The sequence below is a fragment of the Papio anubis genome, chromosome 4, assembly GCF_008728515.1.
Source record: "Papio anubis isolate 15944 chromosome 4, Panubis1.0, whole genome shotgun sequence".
Taxonomy (NCBI): domain Eukaryota; kingdom Metazoa; phylum Chordata; class Mammalia; order Primates; family Cercopithecidae; genus Papio; species Papio anubis.
In genome coordinates this window covers 73,083,906-73,103,985 of record NC_044979.1, presented here as the reverse complement: position 1 = coordinate 73,103,985, position 20,080 = coordinate 73,083,906, and positions in this window count along the sequence as shown.

The window sequence follows — 20,080 nt, the reverse complement described above, 5'->3', positions numbered from 1 at the left end:
CCCCCAACCATTTGTCATTGTAAGAACCACTCTTAGGACGCAGACCTCACAAAACCAGGCAAGCTATAGTTTGCTGCTCCTTGTATCAGACCATTTTAAGTATTCATAGACACATGTATCTATGAAAAATAAATACTGTTGCTCTGTGATTTTGCAAAATATAAATTGTATTTATATATATATTGTGTATATATACCAGTCTAAAACATGCATTTATAACTCAGTAAGGGGTTTTTACACATTTGACTGTTAGTCCAAATCCTCCTTTTTAACTGCATCCTAATACTGAATGCTTAATATTGATATACTAATAGTTGATGCTTTATACTTATAGTGATATAATACTGGTAATCCTAAGAAATAGGTTGCTTCCGTCTTTTGTAACAAACATTTTTACTCAAGCCACCTTATTCCCAGGCACAGTACTTTTTAGGGTACATGCTCAATTGCTACTAGAAATGTATTATGCACATTTAAATTTTAGGACTATCACATTCCTTACACCCTCACAATTGACACCATTAAATGTTTTAATATTTTGACAATCTGATAGATGAATATGTTGTTTGAATTTTTATTTCCCCGAATATTAGTGAAGTTGAATACATTTATGTACCTGCATTGGCCATATGTATTTTCTCTTCTGTGAATCGATCATTCCTTTTTTTGCTAATTTTTTATTGCACTACTTGTCCTTTCCTTATTGATTTGTAGGAATTCTTTATATATTATCAATGAAAATCTTTTGTCATTACCTTGCAACTATTTTCTCCTAGAATTTCTACATCTATTTATTTGATTAGTATCACATTTTATCAATCAGAAATCCTAACACTTGATGCAGCCAAATTTATCAATTTTTAGTGTCTTATCCCAAGATCTTCCCTGTTTCAAAAACAGAAACATAATCATTTATACTTTCTTCTATTATTCTCTTGTATTGTCTTTTATATTTAGGTATTTTTAATCCTTTATATTAGGTATTTTTAATCCATTCAGAACTTAATATTATAATTGCTATGGAATAATATAACTGTTTTTTTTTTTAAATAACTAGGCAATCATCTGAGAAGTACTTGTTGAATAATCTGTCATTTCTCCATTAATATGAAATGCTACATCTATCATGGTCTAATTTCCCAAATATGCATGGGTCAATTTCTGAATTATCTTTTTAATCCCTCTGATGTATTTGTTTATGCCTTAGCCAATTCTACACAGTTTTAATCACAATACCTTATCATATACTTTAATATCTAACAGGGAAAAGCCATCTTATATTATTTTTAGATATTGTCTTGTCTATCATCATGCATTTACTCCTATACGTGAATTTTGGAATTAGGTTTTCAACTCCCATGAAAAATTGTATTGGGATTTTGTTTGGGATTAATTGAATTGATATATTAATAGGATAAGAATTGGCAGCCAAAATACTGAGTTTATGTATCTATAAATACGGAATATCTTTTCATATATTAAAGGGCTTTTAAAGGTTCTTCAGTAACATTCTGTATTTTCCCATGGATTAAAAAAATTAACTGGTTATATTTCTAGCTATTTTGTCAGTTTTGTGTCTATTGGAAATGACATATTTTTTCTTATTATGCTTATTGTATTATAATTGGTTTTCTTATTATATTATAATTAATTATGCAAGTCTCTAGACAAGCTATCAATGTTTGTACATAAATGATTTTGTCTTATAGTTTTGCTATCTGAGATGATTATTTGCTATCATTAGCTATATTTGACTCCAGTGTTTTATGTGAATCATAACATAAATTTAGTAGCTTGCTATATTTTCCTATACTCTGTAATGATTTGTGTAAGTTGGGAATTCCATGCTCCTTGAAGGTTTGTACATGTCATTTGTAAAATAATTAGGTCTTAGTAAGTTTTGAGGGCCAGGATATACTTTTAAGTTGTGATTTCAATATATTTGGTTGATTATGTTCTACTCAGATATTCTACTTATGTTGTGATAGTTTTTATCATTTAAACTTTCTCAGTATATCATGCATTTCAACTTTATTGGTTTAATGTTACATGTATGATCTTTACTTTTTAAACCTCTATCTTTTGTGCAGTTATATCCTAGACTATTACTATCTTTCTTATAGTAGAAAATCTAACTTTTAAGAACACAAAATTTAATTTGTACTTTATATTCAATATCAATATTTAACCAGCACCTAAGTCATCTTTCTCATCAGGAGATTGATATGCTTTTATTTCCTTCTCCTTTCTCTCATCTCTTCCTCCTACCTCTCATGCCTGATATTCTTTGGATTATTTTTTCCCAAGTGGCTACTGAAACTTATTTTTACATAGAATGTATAACACAAATCCCAGTTATTTAAAATTATACACAGAACATAAAAAGATGGTCACAAATATTAAAGATTATCATTGGCAAGGGCTCTGGTTAACTTTCCTTTTTATGTTTTTGTGTTTCGAATATCCCCAAAAATATCAATACTCAATTTTTCTTCATGAAATATATTGGCTCATATCTTTGATCTTCATGCATGAAAGAATCAAATTACAATAAAGGAGACAGAGAATCCACTTGTTAAACACACTGATTAAAAACTAATACTTATTTAGAATTAAGTTTTACTAGCTTTTGCATGGCATTGTTTCTTTCCTCTGCTTCTCCTGAATTCATTTTTCTGTAATTGGAGTATATCACCTAGTATTTCTTTCAGAAAGAGACTTTCAATGTTAACTTTGAGTGTCTTTGTATGTCTAATAGCCTTTCATCACCTTCTCAGTTGAATGATCCTTTAGCTCATGAAGTTCTAGGTTTCAAATGATTTTCCATCAATGTTTAGACAATGTCACAATTGGTCAAAAAGGAAAGGACATTAAATTCCACATATTATTTGATCTGAGATGACATAGAATAATTACTACTTATATTATCATAACTTGCATTTACAGAGCAGTTGCTCTGTTAGGAAAATCATAATAAATACATTATTTGGGTTATTTCATTTATTATTTATAACGACACAAGGTAGATATTGTTAGTTATCCAATTTTATAGGTGAAAAACAAACACTTAGAGAAGTGAGGTAATATTGAAATGGAAATAGAAATTATATAATAGAGTTGGGAAACACATAAAGGTAGTTTGATTAGTCTGACTTTTTTTAAACTTCTACTCCCACTTTCTGGAAGAAACCACCTGTAGTTTAATGTCATAAATTTAAAAGAAAAAAAGACATTTTATTTTAAAATTGGTGCGGCCATGCAGTGTTCAGAGTATATGCCTGCTGTCTTTTAAGACTGTCTAATTTTGAAATTATGGTTGAGCACTTGACATTGGCCTCTCAGTGGAAGAAAAAGTCACAGGAGCAAATCAGCCAGATCTTTTTGGTCAGCCTTGGCCATCCTTTCAGTTGATTATTGCTATAAAGGTAATGAGGCATTCTCAATGACAACCTAGTTAAAATTCTTGTAAACAAGTGCAAATTTACCTTCAGGGATGGTAGCCCATATGGGTCAAATTACCTCTGGAAAATTTATGATTTTCCAAAGGAAAGAACCCAATTTGAAAGAGTATGCTAAGTGGCCTGGTAAGTGACACATGTCTTTATGGTCTTAACAAAACCAATTCTAGGATAGTGGAAGGAATTCCTAGTCAAGAATTTCACAGAAGCCATTTCTGAATGTGGTGAACTAATTTCCTATTTAAATTGCCAATTCCTCTGTGATTTAGGATTTTTGTTGAGATTATGTGACCTCAGAATTTCTGTGATCACTAAGGTCTCAAAACATTCATATTAATGTCAACTTGGCCATTCACTTCCTAAGAAATCACTGTGATCTTAACCAATTAAATGCCACTTTTAGAACCAACCCTTTTCTTGTGTTGTGGCCACTTACAAGCATTGTTGCAGAAAACTTCCATATTAGCTATATCTGCAGCTGTGCCTAGACCTACTGAATACAGTACAGGCCCTTTTGCTTGTGAATAATAAAGCTTATATGCCAAATGATATGAATTACCGTGATGGTTACTTTGACTTTATCCAAGCATATATTTTGAAATACATTCTCTTTCACAGTGACCTTTCTTTTTTCAAAGGTTTATCACATCCTTGAATTTATAAGCAGAATGTTAACGTCATTTGTTCTGGTTATTTATTGCCGTGTAACAAATGTTCCTAATACTTAGCAACTTAAAACAACAAACATTGTTTCTCAATGTCTGTGGGCCAGGACTTAAGCACAGCTTAGCTAAGTGCCCCAGCTCAGAGTCATAAGGCTGCAATCAAATGGTCAGTGTGGTTTGCCTTCATCTAATGGCTAACTTAGGGGATGATCCACTTACACGTTCACTCATGTGGCTATTGGCAGGCCTCAGATTTTCTTCGCCTTTTGGTCAGGGGCATCAGTTGCTTGCCACCTGGGCCTCTCCACAGGGCAGCTATCTTTTGTTGGAGCACGTAATTGAGGGAGCAGATAGGGCACTAGAGACAGAAGCCACAATCTTTTTGTAACCCAGTTGCAGGGGTGACATCCTATCACTTGTTTCATAGTCTACTCATATGACGTGAGTCAATAAGTTCAGCCAACACTCAAGGGGAGGAAATAACAAAAAAGTTGTGATGACCAAGAGGTAGGGATAAAGGCCATTATAGAGTCTACCTGTTGCTTATTTCTCCACAGTGTCTGCTGAAGTTGAAGTATACAAATTGACTTGTAAATATATTGGAGTATTTCTGTGGAGTGCTTCTGATAGCCAGCTTATTTAATAGAGGGTCATAACTCTCTAGGCAAGAATATAATTCTAAGCTCTTTAACTTTTATGCATAGTATTAATATTGATTCTAGAATAGCTGACAAGCTATATCTATATGTGTATAGATATCTATCTTTCTTTAAAGTTTATAATTGTTAATTGAGTGCTTACACTATGCCAGGCACTTTTCTAACCAACCTGTAAAATTCCTTTGCATAGTGGGTCGTATTCCCATTTTACCAAAGAAGAAACTCAGAGAGCTGATTTGTCAAGCACTCAGGATTACATAGCTAGTAAGCTGGGTAATTGGGGCTAAAACCTAAACATAAAACCTGCCCTACACTTAGCCCAAGACCTGTCCAGAAAATCCACCTTTGAAAAGACTTTCATTTAGCTTCCACCAAAAATGAATTTAGGACAAATAATATTTTATACGAATAATCCAGGTAGCTAATCTAAACCCTGGTTCATCAATATAATCAACTGGGGGATTTAAAGTATACATAGTTGTGTGGGCCCCATTTCAAGACCCATTGAATCAGAATTTCTGGGAATGTCTAGGAATACTTATATATTTCCAATCTGGAGACATTCCCCAGGTAATTCTGATGGTCCAGGTTTGAGAAATGCTGATGCAAGGCTTACTTAATCATTTGTCCTACTAAATTAATGTTTCTCAAGATGTGGTCAATTGAGCTGATGTCTATTAAATAGTAATCTCTTAACAAGAATTCCTAGAACTGTATCTTAAGCAAGCTTCCTGGGAGAATCTTGTTTACATTAAAGTTTGAGAACTATCAATATACCCTTCTAAGTTCTACTCTTAAAATACCTTAGTTTGGCTGCCTAGTATCATCACAACTGACAAACTACTCTTGAGTTTTTGGTTTTGTAGATGATTCAAAAACAATAACAAAACAAACAGAAAACCCAGGTATATAGAGAACACTTAAATAATCTTTGCAAAATTATTATTAGGTATCTTCTATTGATTGTGATTTGCCAGGCAATAAACCAAAGATAACTTTAATGTTTAGTAATGTTAATTACACCTGGTTTCAGGTTGAATTATTGTTCCTTTTTCTACACCATTATTCTTTGTTGAAGTAGGAGGAATGGCTGTCCTGTGCATTGTAGGACATTTACAAGCAACCCTGGCCTCTACCCACTACCAGTAACAATCCACCCATCCAGCTCCCTCAACCTCAGCTGTGACAACCAAAAATGTCTTTATACATTGCCAAATGTCCGCTGGATAGCAAAATTGCTCCAAGTTGAGAACCACTAAATTACATGATTATCTCTTCTCACTCACTTTATAGTTAACAGTCTCACATAAGTATTTTAATTGTAAACTACTTTGAGCATTCATATAAGTAGAGTTGTAAATTATAAACATATTTGGAACAAAGACAATTATAACTTTATTAAAAAATTCATTAATATTCAGAAATGGGTTGAAGCTTTACATAATAATCAACAGATTCCAAAATAACTTAATAGGTTTTTCACTTCAATACGACCTTTTTGAGATCTGTGAAATTGCTTGCCATCCTGAGCTTGTTTTCTTGTGTAAAAATTTAGCTAGGGTTATCAACAATACTTCAAAAATGCATCATAGTTCTTTAGTACATGATAGCAGGTGTAATCTGTGCATGGATACTACAGCAGATAACATATTACATAGAACTGGTCAAGTGAAGGGCAGAAGAAAGGAATCACAGGATTAGTATTTATCCTTCATTATATTTGTTTTTTTATTTATTGCTCAGGAAAATGTCCTAAAACATTTGTCATAGCTCTGTTTGATGCTGGCTCCAGATAATCATTGGTCCAGAAAAATAAGTATTTATTTATGGTATTTGAGATGGAGTTAATCTTGGATTTTTAGAGCTAGCTCTCATTAAAATTACTAGCATTTCTATTTGCATTTTTTTCCTGTCTGTTAATATTTTGAAAAGAAATATTTAAGTACCAAGTGACTATATCTATGTGCCTCCAAATATGGGAATAAAAAATGAAAGCTATAGTCATCTAGATGTTTCCTATGTTTGCATGTTTTGTTATATGTTAACAACTCTAATTAAAACCAAACAGGACAGATAATAACAGGAGGCCCCATTTTCCTACATACTCACATAAAAGGGCGCATGAGAAAATTGGGGTAATTTGAGGACATTTTATGTTTACATAATTAGAAAATATGTACTTCACTAAAATTCACTTCTCTTTTTAAAATGTCTAAAACACAGAGATATACTGTTATGTTACATTTAAGACTCTGGTATGCATTAGAATTATACTGCTTTACATAATTAGAAGGCCACTGAAAATAAAAGTAGTTTACTTTCATTCAATTAACACTAATCAAGCACATACATTATGCAGATCTTGTGCTAGATGCTGGGAAGACTAAGATGAATAATTATGGTTTCTGCCTTTGGGAGCTCACAGTCCAAGGGAGGAACAGACAGTTAAGTGACTAGTGGTAGCATAAAGTGCAAAAGAGGTGCATACTGTACCATGGGAACACAGGCCCTAGATGGAGGGACCAGCAAGCAGCTCTGTGTGGCTGGAGATCACAGAGCTCAGTGGGAGGTTGTTTCAGAACGTGGGCTGTAATGGTGGGCTGCAGACTTCATTCCCTAGAGATAAAATAAAGTGAAAGTATTTTCTTCAGTTACATTTGCTAGAGTTATACAAAAGCGGGATAGTAGTTTTAGTATTTTTTTGCTGCTTTTACTGTAACAAAATAAATCAAGTTTTTGTTTTTGTTTTTAACTCAGATCTGACCAGTGGTATATTTACCAATAAGAATACTCAAAATCAAAAAAATAGTATCTCTATTACTTGGAACTTCTGGTTTCCAACAGAAAATTTTTTTCCTCTAACTACACAACTTTCACTAGTGTTATATAAGAACTTTTTCACTAGTGTTATTTAAGAACAAGCAAAGCTTGAAGTGACAAAACTTGTGGATGTATTTTAATTTCCTGAAGGCCATGTCAATCATAGACTCGGTGCTCCATATTTTAAACAATTGAAGCCGATTCCTGTCATATTTTTTTTTTTTCACACTAGGACGGTGGCTAAGGTTTTGACTCTATCTTTAGGTAATTTGATATCATAAAACCCATGCCCAAGCATTAAGTCACACTAGCCTATTGGGGTGCTTAGGATATATCCAAGTGTGTTAAGTCAAGGGTACCATCAGTAACAGCCTTGGCTTCCCAGGTAGTTGCTCTCTTACTCACATGTCCTTCTTCCAAATTAGGTGTCCCAAGCCTCCTGGTCTTTTTTCCCTTTCTCTTTGCCAACTCTACTAGTAGGAAAAAATCCGATATTTATATCTAGGTATAAATTTACACTACTGCATGCTTCTCTCTGGGTTACTGGCTTTTAAGGTCTTACCTTTAATTTTGTATACAATAAATTGTGATATTTTTGAGTAGAAAAAGGAGACAACATTGAATGAATGATGTTAATCCAACCCTGTCTCAGTACTTAGTACAATGTGGAAAGTGGGCGATGCTTAGTAACTACTTAAAGGCTCATCAAGTATTAGCTGCTTAAGAAAGGAAAGCAACGTATGTAATTTCCTATCTTTAAATCATGTTAGAGGTGGAAGAGTATATTAGAGACCATTTATTTTAGTCCCCTCACTTTACAGATTAGTGAATTGACAGCTAGCAAGTGAAGAACCAGGAGCCCAGGGTAGCACAGCTGGAAAGACAACTCAGATCTCCTCAGCACAATCCATTTCCCACTATGCAACATGCTATTTCCCATGGAACAGACAACACAATTTCTGATGCAAAAGACTGAAGGTGGATAGAGTTTGTAATACATAAATCTTAGCCATGGCATTTTGACTCTTATATTATTATTTCTGACAATCTTTACCATGACATTAGTCAAGCCCTAGCACTGGAAACACTCTACAGGATTGTTCTTCGTCAATTATGACAACTTTTGCTTTGTTTTCAGAAGTACTAATTATTTAATCACTATGTTCTGTTTACATTTCATCATACATGCCTTTTGTTTTGTTTTGTTTTGTTTTTTATTTCCATAGGTTTTGGGGGGAACAGGTGGTGTTTGGTTATATGAATAAGTTCTTTAGTGGTGATTTCTGAGATTTTGGTGCACCCATCACTTGAGCAGTATACACTGCAGCAAATTTGTAGTCTTTTGTCCCTCACTTCCCTCCCACCCTTTTCCCTGAGTTTCCAAAGTTCATTGTATGACTCTTATGCCTTTGCATCCTCATAGCTTAGCTCCTACTTGTGAGTATGAACATATGATGTTTGGTTTTCTACTCCTGAGGCACTTTACTTAGAATAATGATCTCCATTTCCACTCAGGTTGCTGTGAATGCCATTATTTCATTCCTTTCTACATATATGCCTTTTTGTTGGTACAGTTGAGTGTATGTGTTTCATTTTTACTGAGAGCTTTGAGTCCCAGTTTCATCATTTTTTGTCAAATATATGTCCCACTTACATTTGTAAGCCAAATGTTCCCTAGGCTTACCAGCCTATAATGACAAAATGAAAATACATTTCCTTTAATAACCATATTATGATAACTTAGAACTGTCATCAAGTTCGACTACAGGGAATCCAGTCTCTCACCAAGTTCCACCTGGAAATGTTTAAGTACTCTACAACTCGAGGTTGTCTTCTCAGGTTTTATCAGTCTTCTGTTTTCTACTCTGCCCAGTGAGTTGCTACTTGCTCCACTGCAGGTCACCTCTTGATATTCTTAGAATGCAATGTCTCTGGAGCAGTTATGCTTTCCCCAACCCATGCATTCTCAATAGGGGTGATAGCAAACCCACAGGGGTGAAAATTGGTTTTGGGGGGGGTGATAATACCTTACTCTTTTTATGTATAAGGCACAGAAGTGCATATGGGTATGTAAAAAGATATATACAGTCTATCTGTAATATTAAAATTTCATAAGGGGAGGTGATTAGGGGAAAATTGCCTAACAAGGATTCTTAGAGGGTTGGTAACAACAACAACAAAAAAGTTGAGAAACACTGTTTTAACCCTTGATTCCAAGTGTGGAAACAATGCTAGCCCCTTCCTCTAACTTTGTGTAGTCTGGCTTAGACTAACCTGCAGGTGTTTTACAAGATTTTACTAAAGATTCTGGGGGTTTAGAAGATGAGCATCCTGGATTAGTGCTAAATGTGGTTTCACTCAGCTCATGTCTGCCCTTAGGGTGCCTCACAACCTGCTTCCCTGCCTGCTTCCTTTTCTGTCTGGAGCTGCTGCTTTTCAGGGTGATCGACCCTGGGAATCCCCCCTTCCTTAGGATACTGGACACTCACAATGGGTAACCTTCATCATGGCCTCCATAAGGAAAATCCTATTGGAATACCCTAGTCCAATGCAGTACAATTTTCAAATCTGTGATATCTGGTCTTTCATTTTGCTAAGATTGTAACATCAACAATTCCATCAAGATTGAGATTAGTAAAACCCAACCCAATACAGTTTTGATTTCCCTTCTGTCTGGTATGAGATCATATTGGCAAGACCTCCCAGTCATCTCAAAGATCATAGCGCCTAATTCTCATACAAACATTTAGAAAATGGTCAAGAAATTATTTGCCTAGATATAATGGTTAGGGGCTTGGCGCGATGGCTCATGCCTGTAATCCCAGCACTTTGGGAGGCTGAGGTGGGTGGATCACCTGAGGTCAGGAGTTCAAGACCAGCCTGGCCAACACAGTGAAATCTCCGTCTCTACTAAAAATACAAAAACTAGCCAGGCATAGCAGTGAGCGCCTGTTACTCAGGAGGCTGAGGCAGGAGAATCGCTTAAACCTGGGAGGCGGAAGGTTGCAATGAGCCAAGATTGCACCACTATGCTCCAGCCTTGGTAACAGAGCCAGACTCCATCAACCAAACATATATATATAGATATAGATATATAGATATATATAGATATTTATACACACAAATATGTGTGTGTGTGTGTGTGTGTGTGTATAGGTAATCTTGAAAAGTCTACCTATCACAGTATTCTGTCTTCTTTTAAATACCATCACATGTGTGCCCTAGCAAAGTTGTCAGTTTTTGGGTAGTTAATATATGGTTTTATGCTATTTCAGATCAAAGTGTGCACTGATGGTAAGTGAAAGACAAATTTCCAGGAGTTGTGCTAACTGGCCTTGCTTTGCCTAGGGCTTTCTCAGTCTTAGCACTGAAAGTCCTGAGTCCCAGGACAAACTCGAATTGTTGATCTCTGTAGTTTCTCACTTAGTTCAGTAACCACCTGGAGACCATTCTGACAAAGGTGACATAACATCAGCAGGTATTAGTGTGATCTGTGGTATAGTGCTGGCCTTGTTCCCTTGGTGCCACATTCTCCCTTACCCTATTCCAGTCTTTAAAAAGAAAAGCTATACAGCAATATTTTTTCATATATAACAAGCTAGACATTGTATCTTATGATCAATATGTGAACACACATATCTTTCAAAAGATATTTAGACGGTCATTCTGTAACAGGCTTCTACAATAGAAGATACTATTATATCTGACAGCAGGAAGTGGTGAATCATCCTATTTGGTAATCACAGTTTGCTAGTTGTCAAAAACACACACACACACACACACACACACACACATTTTAAATATTGCATGGTATTGCTTAGCCCTCTGCCCCTCCTTGTCAATGCCACTGCTGTGTCTCCTGAGAGACCCAATATGTTAGGGCATGTCCATTGAAAATTGAAGCTGTATAATCTATTACAATGCAAAATAGAAATCAGCCTCACGCTGTGGGTAGCATTGAAACAGGCTTGTTACATTTATAAAGATTGCTCTGATAAGAGCATCCCCAGTTGGCCAACATATGGGCACTGATGAGGCTGTGTGTCTCTCATTTAAATTATAGTTGGAGCGTCCACCTTTGAGGTTTAACTAGCTTTTCAATGGTACATTTCGCACCTGTTCAGTGTTACTAATCCCAAAGACTATTTTCTGTTTTATCCTGTGGAATTATCCAGAGAGGCCAATTAAGAAAAAAAAAAAAAAAAAAAAAGCAATTCAGGGAAATAAAAATGTGCTTTATCCCAGAGGTTATGAGATAGAGCGAAGGAGGGAAAATGAATTCATCTTTGAGTTTGCTACTTTAATTTAAAAAATAATGTCTTACGTATGTAAAAAATTGGTCTATACTTCAGGAAGCTTTTAATGAGCTTTAAAAATCTCTATTAATTCCTAACATATATAATTTAGGTATTTGTGAAGTTCCTACTGTGTAGATTAATGGGTATAGTCAGCCCTTCCTTTTCTCTTCACAGAAAGAATAGAGTTTAATATCTCATGACTTCCATCTTGGCTAGAGGAAAGTAGGAGATGCTCTAATTTCTATTTTATTAATGGAAAGACCATAACACAAAGATATTGTAACAGCTCACATAACTTTATAATTTGCCAGCATGCCTGAAATATGAGCGAGCTGGCTCCTACATCTCTCAGAGCTATTTGGTGGGAAAATGGTCCCCTTTTTTTCTCATTATATGTTTTTGTCCTGAAAAACGTAATTTGTTAAATTTATAAAAGATTTATTTTCTGGTGGGTTTTTAGGGTGAAACCAGAAGGAAGTCAAAAAATCAGGTATTAGAAGTTCTGTGAAACCAAAGTAGAGAAGAGAATAAATTTCTATAAATAAGTTGGAATAAGTGGAGTATTTGTGCCCTTCGAAGTTTCAATGAAAGCAGTTTTGCATTTGCTATGTCAGGATAGTGATCTTTGATATTTACTATTGTTTTGAAATGATTGAGAGGAAGTCTCTTCATCCATGCCCTGATATAATTATTGTGGTAAATTTTGGTACTATGGAATTAAATTAGATCAATTATGGAAGATTTTATGTAATTTTTCTACTTATTTTAGAAAAATTTCAGTGCCCTAATTGCTTAATAGAACTGCTCATATTCAACTAAGATAAAACTATAGTAGATTCTCTTGTAATATTTAATTATGAACAAAGGACTTGGCTACACTAAAGAGAGTTCTGACCAAATATATAGTTTAAAACACATGATTCAGTTTTATTTGGTTCAATCTCACAATTTCAGGTCCTAAAAGAATTGTGGCTCTATTATTTCAATAATCCAATCCTGAGGTAAAAATCTCATTTTTAAAAAGAACTCTTTTTTATTAGTCAGCTCTACATTCAGAATTTTAGACTAATAGAATGTTGGGAAATCTAACCAAGTTTTATAAGATACCCAAATTTTTGAAGTTTTGATATATGTCTTTTTTAAAAAACAATAAAATCTGCTTTGCTGTTTTCTTCAGCTAAAGGAAGTATTTGAGGTATGAGTTGTGGGGAGAGGATGCAATGAATGTTCTTTAAAAATAAGTTTTATAGAATAAAAACTTATTAAAAATAAGTTTTATAGACTTGATGGAAACATCTTAGTATACTGGGAAGAGATTATTGGGACTTACTAGCTCACCATTTTAGTGGCTTATTAAACTCTGCCTATTCTCAAAAGAATCTGAGGTGGTTCACAAAAATATGTGTAATACAAAAGGATGATAAATAAATTAGGAAATTGAGGAGGTAGGAGAATGAGAAACATCAATTAAAAACCCTTCATAAATTGAAGGACAATGGAGTTCATCTCCATACTAAAGTTTCTCAGCCTTGGCTGTACATTGGGATCACATAGGAAGCTTTTAAAAAATTTCAATGCCTGAACCCCACCTCACAGCAGTTATATCAGAATTCTGAGAGTGGGGCCTAGGCCCTGCTACTTAAAAAAAATCATGTAGCTTATACTAATATGCAACAAGAACTAAGAATTAAGGATGAGAACTACAAACCACTGCTCAGTGAAATAAAAGAGGACACAAGCAAATGGAAGAACATACCATGTTCATGGATAGGAAGAATCAATATCGTGAAAATGGCCATACTGCCCAAGGTAATTTATAGATTCAATGCCATCCCCATTAAGCTACCAATGACTTTCTTCACAGAATTGGAAAAAACTGCTTTAAAGCTCATATGAAACCAAAAAAGACCCCACATTGCCGAGACAATCCTAAGCCAAAAGAACAAAGCTGGAAGCATCACTCTACCTGACTTCAAACTATACTACAAGGCTACAGTAACCAAAAACAGCATAGTACTGGTACCAAAACAGAGATATAGACCAATGGAACAGAACAGAGCCCTCAGAAATAATACCACACATCTACAGCCATCTGATCTTTGACAAACCTGACAAACACAAGAAATGGGGAAAGGATTCCCTATTTAATAAATGGTGCTAGGAAAATTGGCTAGCCATAAGTAGAAAGCTGAAACTAGATCCTTTCCTTACTCCTTATACGAAAATTAATTCAAGATGGATTCGAGACTTAAATGTTAGACCTAAAACCATAAAAACCCTAGAAGAAAACCTAGGTAATACCATTCAGGACATAGGCATGGGCAAGGACTTCATGTCTAAAACACCAAAAGTAACAGCAACAAAAGCCAAAATTGACAAATGGGATCTAATTAAACTGAAGAGCTTGTGCACAGCAAAAGAAACTACCATCAGAGTGAACAGGCAACCTACAGAATGGATGAAAATTTTTGCAATCTACTCATCTGACAAAGGGCTACTATCCAGAACCTAGAAAGAACTCAATCAAATTTACAAGAAAAAAACAAACAACCCCATCAGAGTGGGCAAAGGATATTAACAGACACTTCTCAAAAGAAGACAATTATGCAGCCAACAGACACATGAAAAAATGCTCATCATCACTCGCCATCAGAGAAATGCAAATCAAAACCACGATGAGATACCATCTCACACCAGTTAGAATGGCAATCATTAAAAAATCAGGAAACAACAGGTGCTGGAGAGGATGTGGAGAAATGGGAACACTTTTACACTGTTGGTGGGACTCTAAACTAGTTCAACCATTGTGGAAAACAGTGTGGCGATTCCTCAAGTATCTAGAACTAGAAATACCATTTGACCCAGCCATCCCATTACTGGGTGTATACCCAAGGGATTATAAATCATGCTGCTATAAAAACACATGCACATGTATGTTTATTGTGGCACTATTCACAATAGCAAAGACTTGGAATCAACCCAAATGTCCATCAGTGACAGACTGGATTAAGAAAATGTGGCACATATACACTATGGAATACTATGCAGCCATAAAAAAGGATGAGTTCATGTCCTTTGTAGGGACATGGATGCAGCTGGAAACCATCATTCTCAGCAAACTATGGCAAGAACAGAAAACCAAACACCACATGTTTTCACTCATAGGTGGGAATTGAACAATGAGATCACTTGAACACAGGAAAGGGAACATCACACACAGGGGCCTATTGTGGGGACGGGCGAGGGGGGAGGGATAGCATTAGGAGATACACCTAATGTAAATGATGAGTTAATGGGTGCAGCACACCAACATGGCACATGTATACATATGTAACAAACCTGCACGTTGTGCACATGTACCCTAGAACTTAAAATATAATAATAATTTAAAAGAAGAAATTCCAGTAATTAATAAATGTAAAAATAAAGAATTATTGTCTTATAAAAAAAAAACCCTGAAAAGATAAACAAAGTAAACAAACAAAAAATCCCTTGTGTTCTCTCCTTTAAACATAAAGAAACTTACTAGACTTTCATTGAAACCTAGTTTCTCTCTTACATCATTACTTTAATTAAAATTGACTCAAATTCTTTTTAGTAGTAAGTTATTTGTCACTACCCTAACTTGTTTTCAAGATGCTTATCATCCTGAGAAAGCAGAAACAGAAAATACGAGTCCAAAATACCGAAGAAGTAACTGCTGAGTAGTGGTATGAATATGGTGCTGTGAGAGAAAGAAGTGGTTCATTAGAATTAAAGAGGAGGGTGTGAAGAATCACAAAGGACTTCGTGGAGGAGAAAGCATTTGTTCCAGGCGTTGAGAGCTAAGAAACAGCTCTTAGATAGAAGGTGGAGGCAAATGCGCTTGAGGCTGAGGAAGGAGTGAGCAGAGGCCAAGAATGGCCCCTGTATGAGGGGATTTCACGGATAGAAGAGCCCCATAAGGCAGAAATGTGGCTAAATAATTACACTCACAAGTAATTCTCATACTATATTTCTTACAACATACTTTTTCAAGGCTGAATGTAGCAGGAAAAAATTTCCCATTTGACTACCCTGGCATTAAAGAAAACTGATGGTATCCTGTGTCTGTGGCAAAATAATTGAAATATTACTTTGTCCTTCTTATCCCTAAGATTTTCCTGCCTCCATTTTTTTTAAAGAAAGTTACCAGTCTTTGTGGTTCTTATAGTCCTTGCAGCCAGAATTTGAGTAGGATGAAAGACAGAAGAATCCCAAGGCACATTGTTGGAAAAGTTGTATCAGTTGAGATTTTGCTAGGAGGGTTATGGGGGAGAAAGCCTTTGAGGGGGTAACAGGTATGAGACAGGGCTCATTCCTCTGAGCCAAGGGGCATCTCAGGGGGGAGATCTTGGCACCTTAGTTAAGTATTAGCTTAAGACTCTCTTACTTACATGGGTAGGGACACAGTGAATCAGGGAACTTCAAAAGGACCACAGTAGGCAACAACCATCAGGAAGTCAGTAGCAGCCGGGATACACTGGACATCAGCAGCTCATCCCCTCCAGGTACCTCAGAAATCTTTGAGATTCTGCCATAACCAAGGGAAAAGAGCCAGTCATAACTGATACAAAACTCCTACTGCTCTGAAGGATGATACAAGGTAAGGAGTTCATGCACACTCAAGTTTGTGGACCAAAATTTGTACCTGCTAAATACATGAAAAGTCTTGGCCTTAAAAGCAATACCTTGGGCTGAAGAGGATCAGGGAGAGGTCAAACCACCTAAGTTTCTGCCTTTAGTTTTTGGCAGAGCTTCTAGAATATAACTAAATTTTTAGTACATACTAAGTTCAAGATATTTAGTTACATTGCTTTATCTTTATAGTGTCCCTATCAGGTAAGAACTCATTTTATTATCCTTATATAGATGAGACCAGACCAGTCAACTTGGTGAAGTCACTCAAAAAGTATATGGGAAAACTGGATTCAACCCTAGGCAGACATGCTGAAAACTTATTCCCTTAACTTTATTCTTGTGTCCCCTCCCTAGAATCTTTGTTCTATGCCCTACTAGTGAAACATACACACTAATAAACCACAGGATAGGAAAGCTGCCAGCAGAGGACTTATTCTATTACTCTTCCTCCTTAATAATGTGAAAAACTCTGATAAAAAAGGGCTGAACAAATTCAAATCCTCACTATACCAAACTTCCTTTTAGAGATAACTGGAAGAGAAGCATCTCCACTATTACCCAGCCTGCTCTTCTGGTGTATCGCTGCACATTTTTTCCTTTTCTGACAACTGGAAATTTTTCTCTGCCAATGACTACCTGCCATTTACATTCATTCATTTTGCTCTGATAAAGCGACATCATAGCTTTAAAGTTGCAATTCCACCAAAGTAACCTTCAAAGAAACCATCCCAAATCAAATGCATATAGATCTCTGTCTCCCTGCTCCTTATCTTAAAATGAATATTTGAGAAGAAAATCCTTTTGCCACATATTCACTGGAAAGGAAAATGGATTGCACTTTCCATACTTGAGGCAGGATTTTTGATAAACTTTGAGATATTTTGGTACTTTATGCGCCTGTCACTTTCTTCTGCCATGGTAGTTTTGTTTTCTGACAACTTGTTTATTGATATCAAGAGGCCAGTAGGAAGGTGACCTAAATAGGGAAAGAAGTTCCTAAATGGTACTTGTGTTGAGGAGTGGCTTCTCCATAAACTCAGTTCATGGTGGAGACCTTAGGAATAAAAGCACCCTAAAACTTTCCTGGTGCTCAATTCTGTATTCCTCTGTCCCCATACAATGCAGTTGAGAAAATCTGTATGAGACAGAGATTGGATAGAATAGATCTGTCCATTTTGGTATATTCAGTAAGAGAGAGAAAGGGAGACAGAATGGATGCCTTAAAGTAGGATTACAGAAACATTAGTAGCTTAGTAATTAATGGTGAGATTTGGGGATTTTTATTACCAGTTTATATTTTTTAGGATTCACATTTTTCTAAGGTGGGCATTTATCATTCATATTAATAATTTATAAGCAAAAAATGAATAAGAGACATAGAAATAGGCTTATAGAACGTCTGCAAAGAAAGGGAAAACTATATAACTCTAGCTTGAAAATATCCTTAAATACCAATTAAAATGATACAAAATGTTCTGTCAACCACAGACAATGCCTCTGAGAACCTTGGAAAGGGGAAAGGGAGCAATGTCATCTGCACTCAGTCATGGAGGAAACAGCTGGACAAGTCAGCACAGGGAGGAGGTGACCGGTAGAGGAGACTCGGAGTTCTTCAGGTACCTGGAGATCACTGAATACTGGCCTTCCAGACCCCTTTATACCAGGTTCGCTATCCTGAGGGAAATGGCCTGCCTGAAAGGGACTAAATGAGTTTGGCCTTCATAGCCCAGAGAGGCACAGCAGAAAGTGTAGCAGGAGATCAGTGTCTTTTGCTGTTTGCTGTCTCTCCACTCTCAATCTCTGAAATGCCTTTCTTTAAAAAACAAAATAAAATGAACTATCTTTATTGGCTTGGAGTTTTCTAATGACAGAAAAGAGAAGTAGGAGACCAGATTGACAATTGAGGTCAGAGAAACATCCGTGGGTAGACGCGGCACTGTGAGGCGACATCGGGGATCTACTGATTAGCCGGTCTGGCTGCCGCTCTCCATCCACACAGGGCATCTGGCCACCCATTCCTGCTGATTAAGGGGCAGTGCTCTGGCAGCTTCTGACAGGTAACTTTGTTGTTTTGTTATAAGGAGCTTTATTTCCTCAGGATGAATTATGAAGATTTTTTTTTTCCTTTTTGTTGTTTCAAAATAGGGCTGTCTTATCTGAGAATGTGTTAATTAAAGTTATCATGTATTACCTTGTTTCTAGTCCTACACATTTGATATGAACAAATTACTGTTTACAAGACAGCTTCCTGTACTTGGAATAGCAGCTGCTGTAACTCTACCAAGAAGAGCTGCCCGGAGGGGCTGGGGCATGAGGAACTGGTTTGGAGACAGGAAGAATAAAGGAATGTTCACATCTAGATCGAAGGCAGGCGGGATGCTTGTGGTGGGATAGTTGGGTCCACTTCGCTTTCTGTTTAACCTCCTAACCAATCTGATGTTATCTACCCACAGACCTCCATTTCCCTGGTGCACTCTTTTGGCTGGCCCTCCTGCTAAATCTCTTTGCTGGCTGAATCTTAGCCTTCCCTAGCCAAAAGCCAATCAGGAAAACACTACCTCTATCTCACTAGGTTGGAGCATAGCACTTTGGGAATGGAAGCAACAGCAAGTCCTAACCTCACAGTCAGGCATTCAACTCAAATACATGACCATTTATTCAGGAAGCATCTGCTGTGTTCAATGGCTTTGGGACAGTGCAGAGAGAGATGCAAAGATGGAAACATTGTCTCTACCCCCATGTAGTTTAGGACCCGTCTTGGGAAGAAAGCAATTGTTTACAATAACAATAGTAAGAACAGCAAGAGAGATGCAGTGATGTAGAATGGGAAGGAGATTCAGAGCATTCTTGAGTGAGCTGCTAATTGGAGGGCTGAGGGGATTGTGACTTCATCCTCTGCATCCAGGTGCTGCTGGCATGTCTAGTGCACAGTGGGTGCTCTGCAGTGTTTGCTAAGCCATTATTGAGAAGGGGTATCCAGTGGTGTGCATACCCCTTTGAAAGGGCTTACTAGTCATGTGAGGTGCTACTAGAGAGACAAGTTAACATTTTGAATCAGAGATGAGAGTTGGAAGAATATTCTAGTGGAAAAAAAGAACATGAGAAACAGTTCAGAAACATGGAATCCCTGCTCTACTTCCTGTGCTCACTGCCCCCAGCCCCTTCATCCAGGGATTTTGAGGACAGATTTCTCTACAGGTAATTGGAAGCAAGACTTACTTGGAGAAAATAGTTTTGTTGGTCTCTTGTCTCTGACAGTACTCACAAACCCTGCTTGCTTGTTTGCTTCCTTCCCTTAATCCCATTCTTTCCTTCTGAACCTTTCTACATCTTCCTTAAGTCCTATTTTCTTTTTCCCTTGTTCTGAGCTCCTATCACCATCTTTTTCCCCTGTCAACCAAGGAGAGAGGGCACAGGTGCAGTTACCAGGTCACCAAGCTAAACACAGCGCTTTAGAGTTGGTCTTGTGTGTGACCGTCCTGCCTCCCTCTAGGTATTTATCTCTTTTCTGTGGGTAGCAT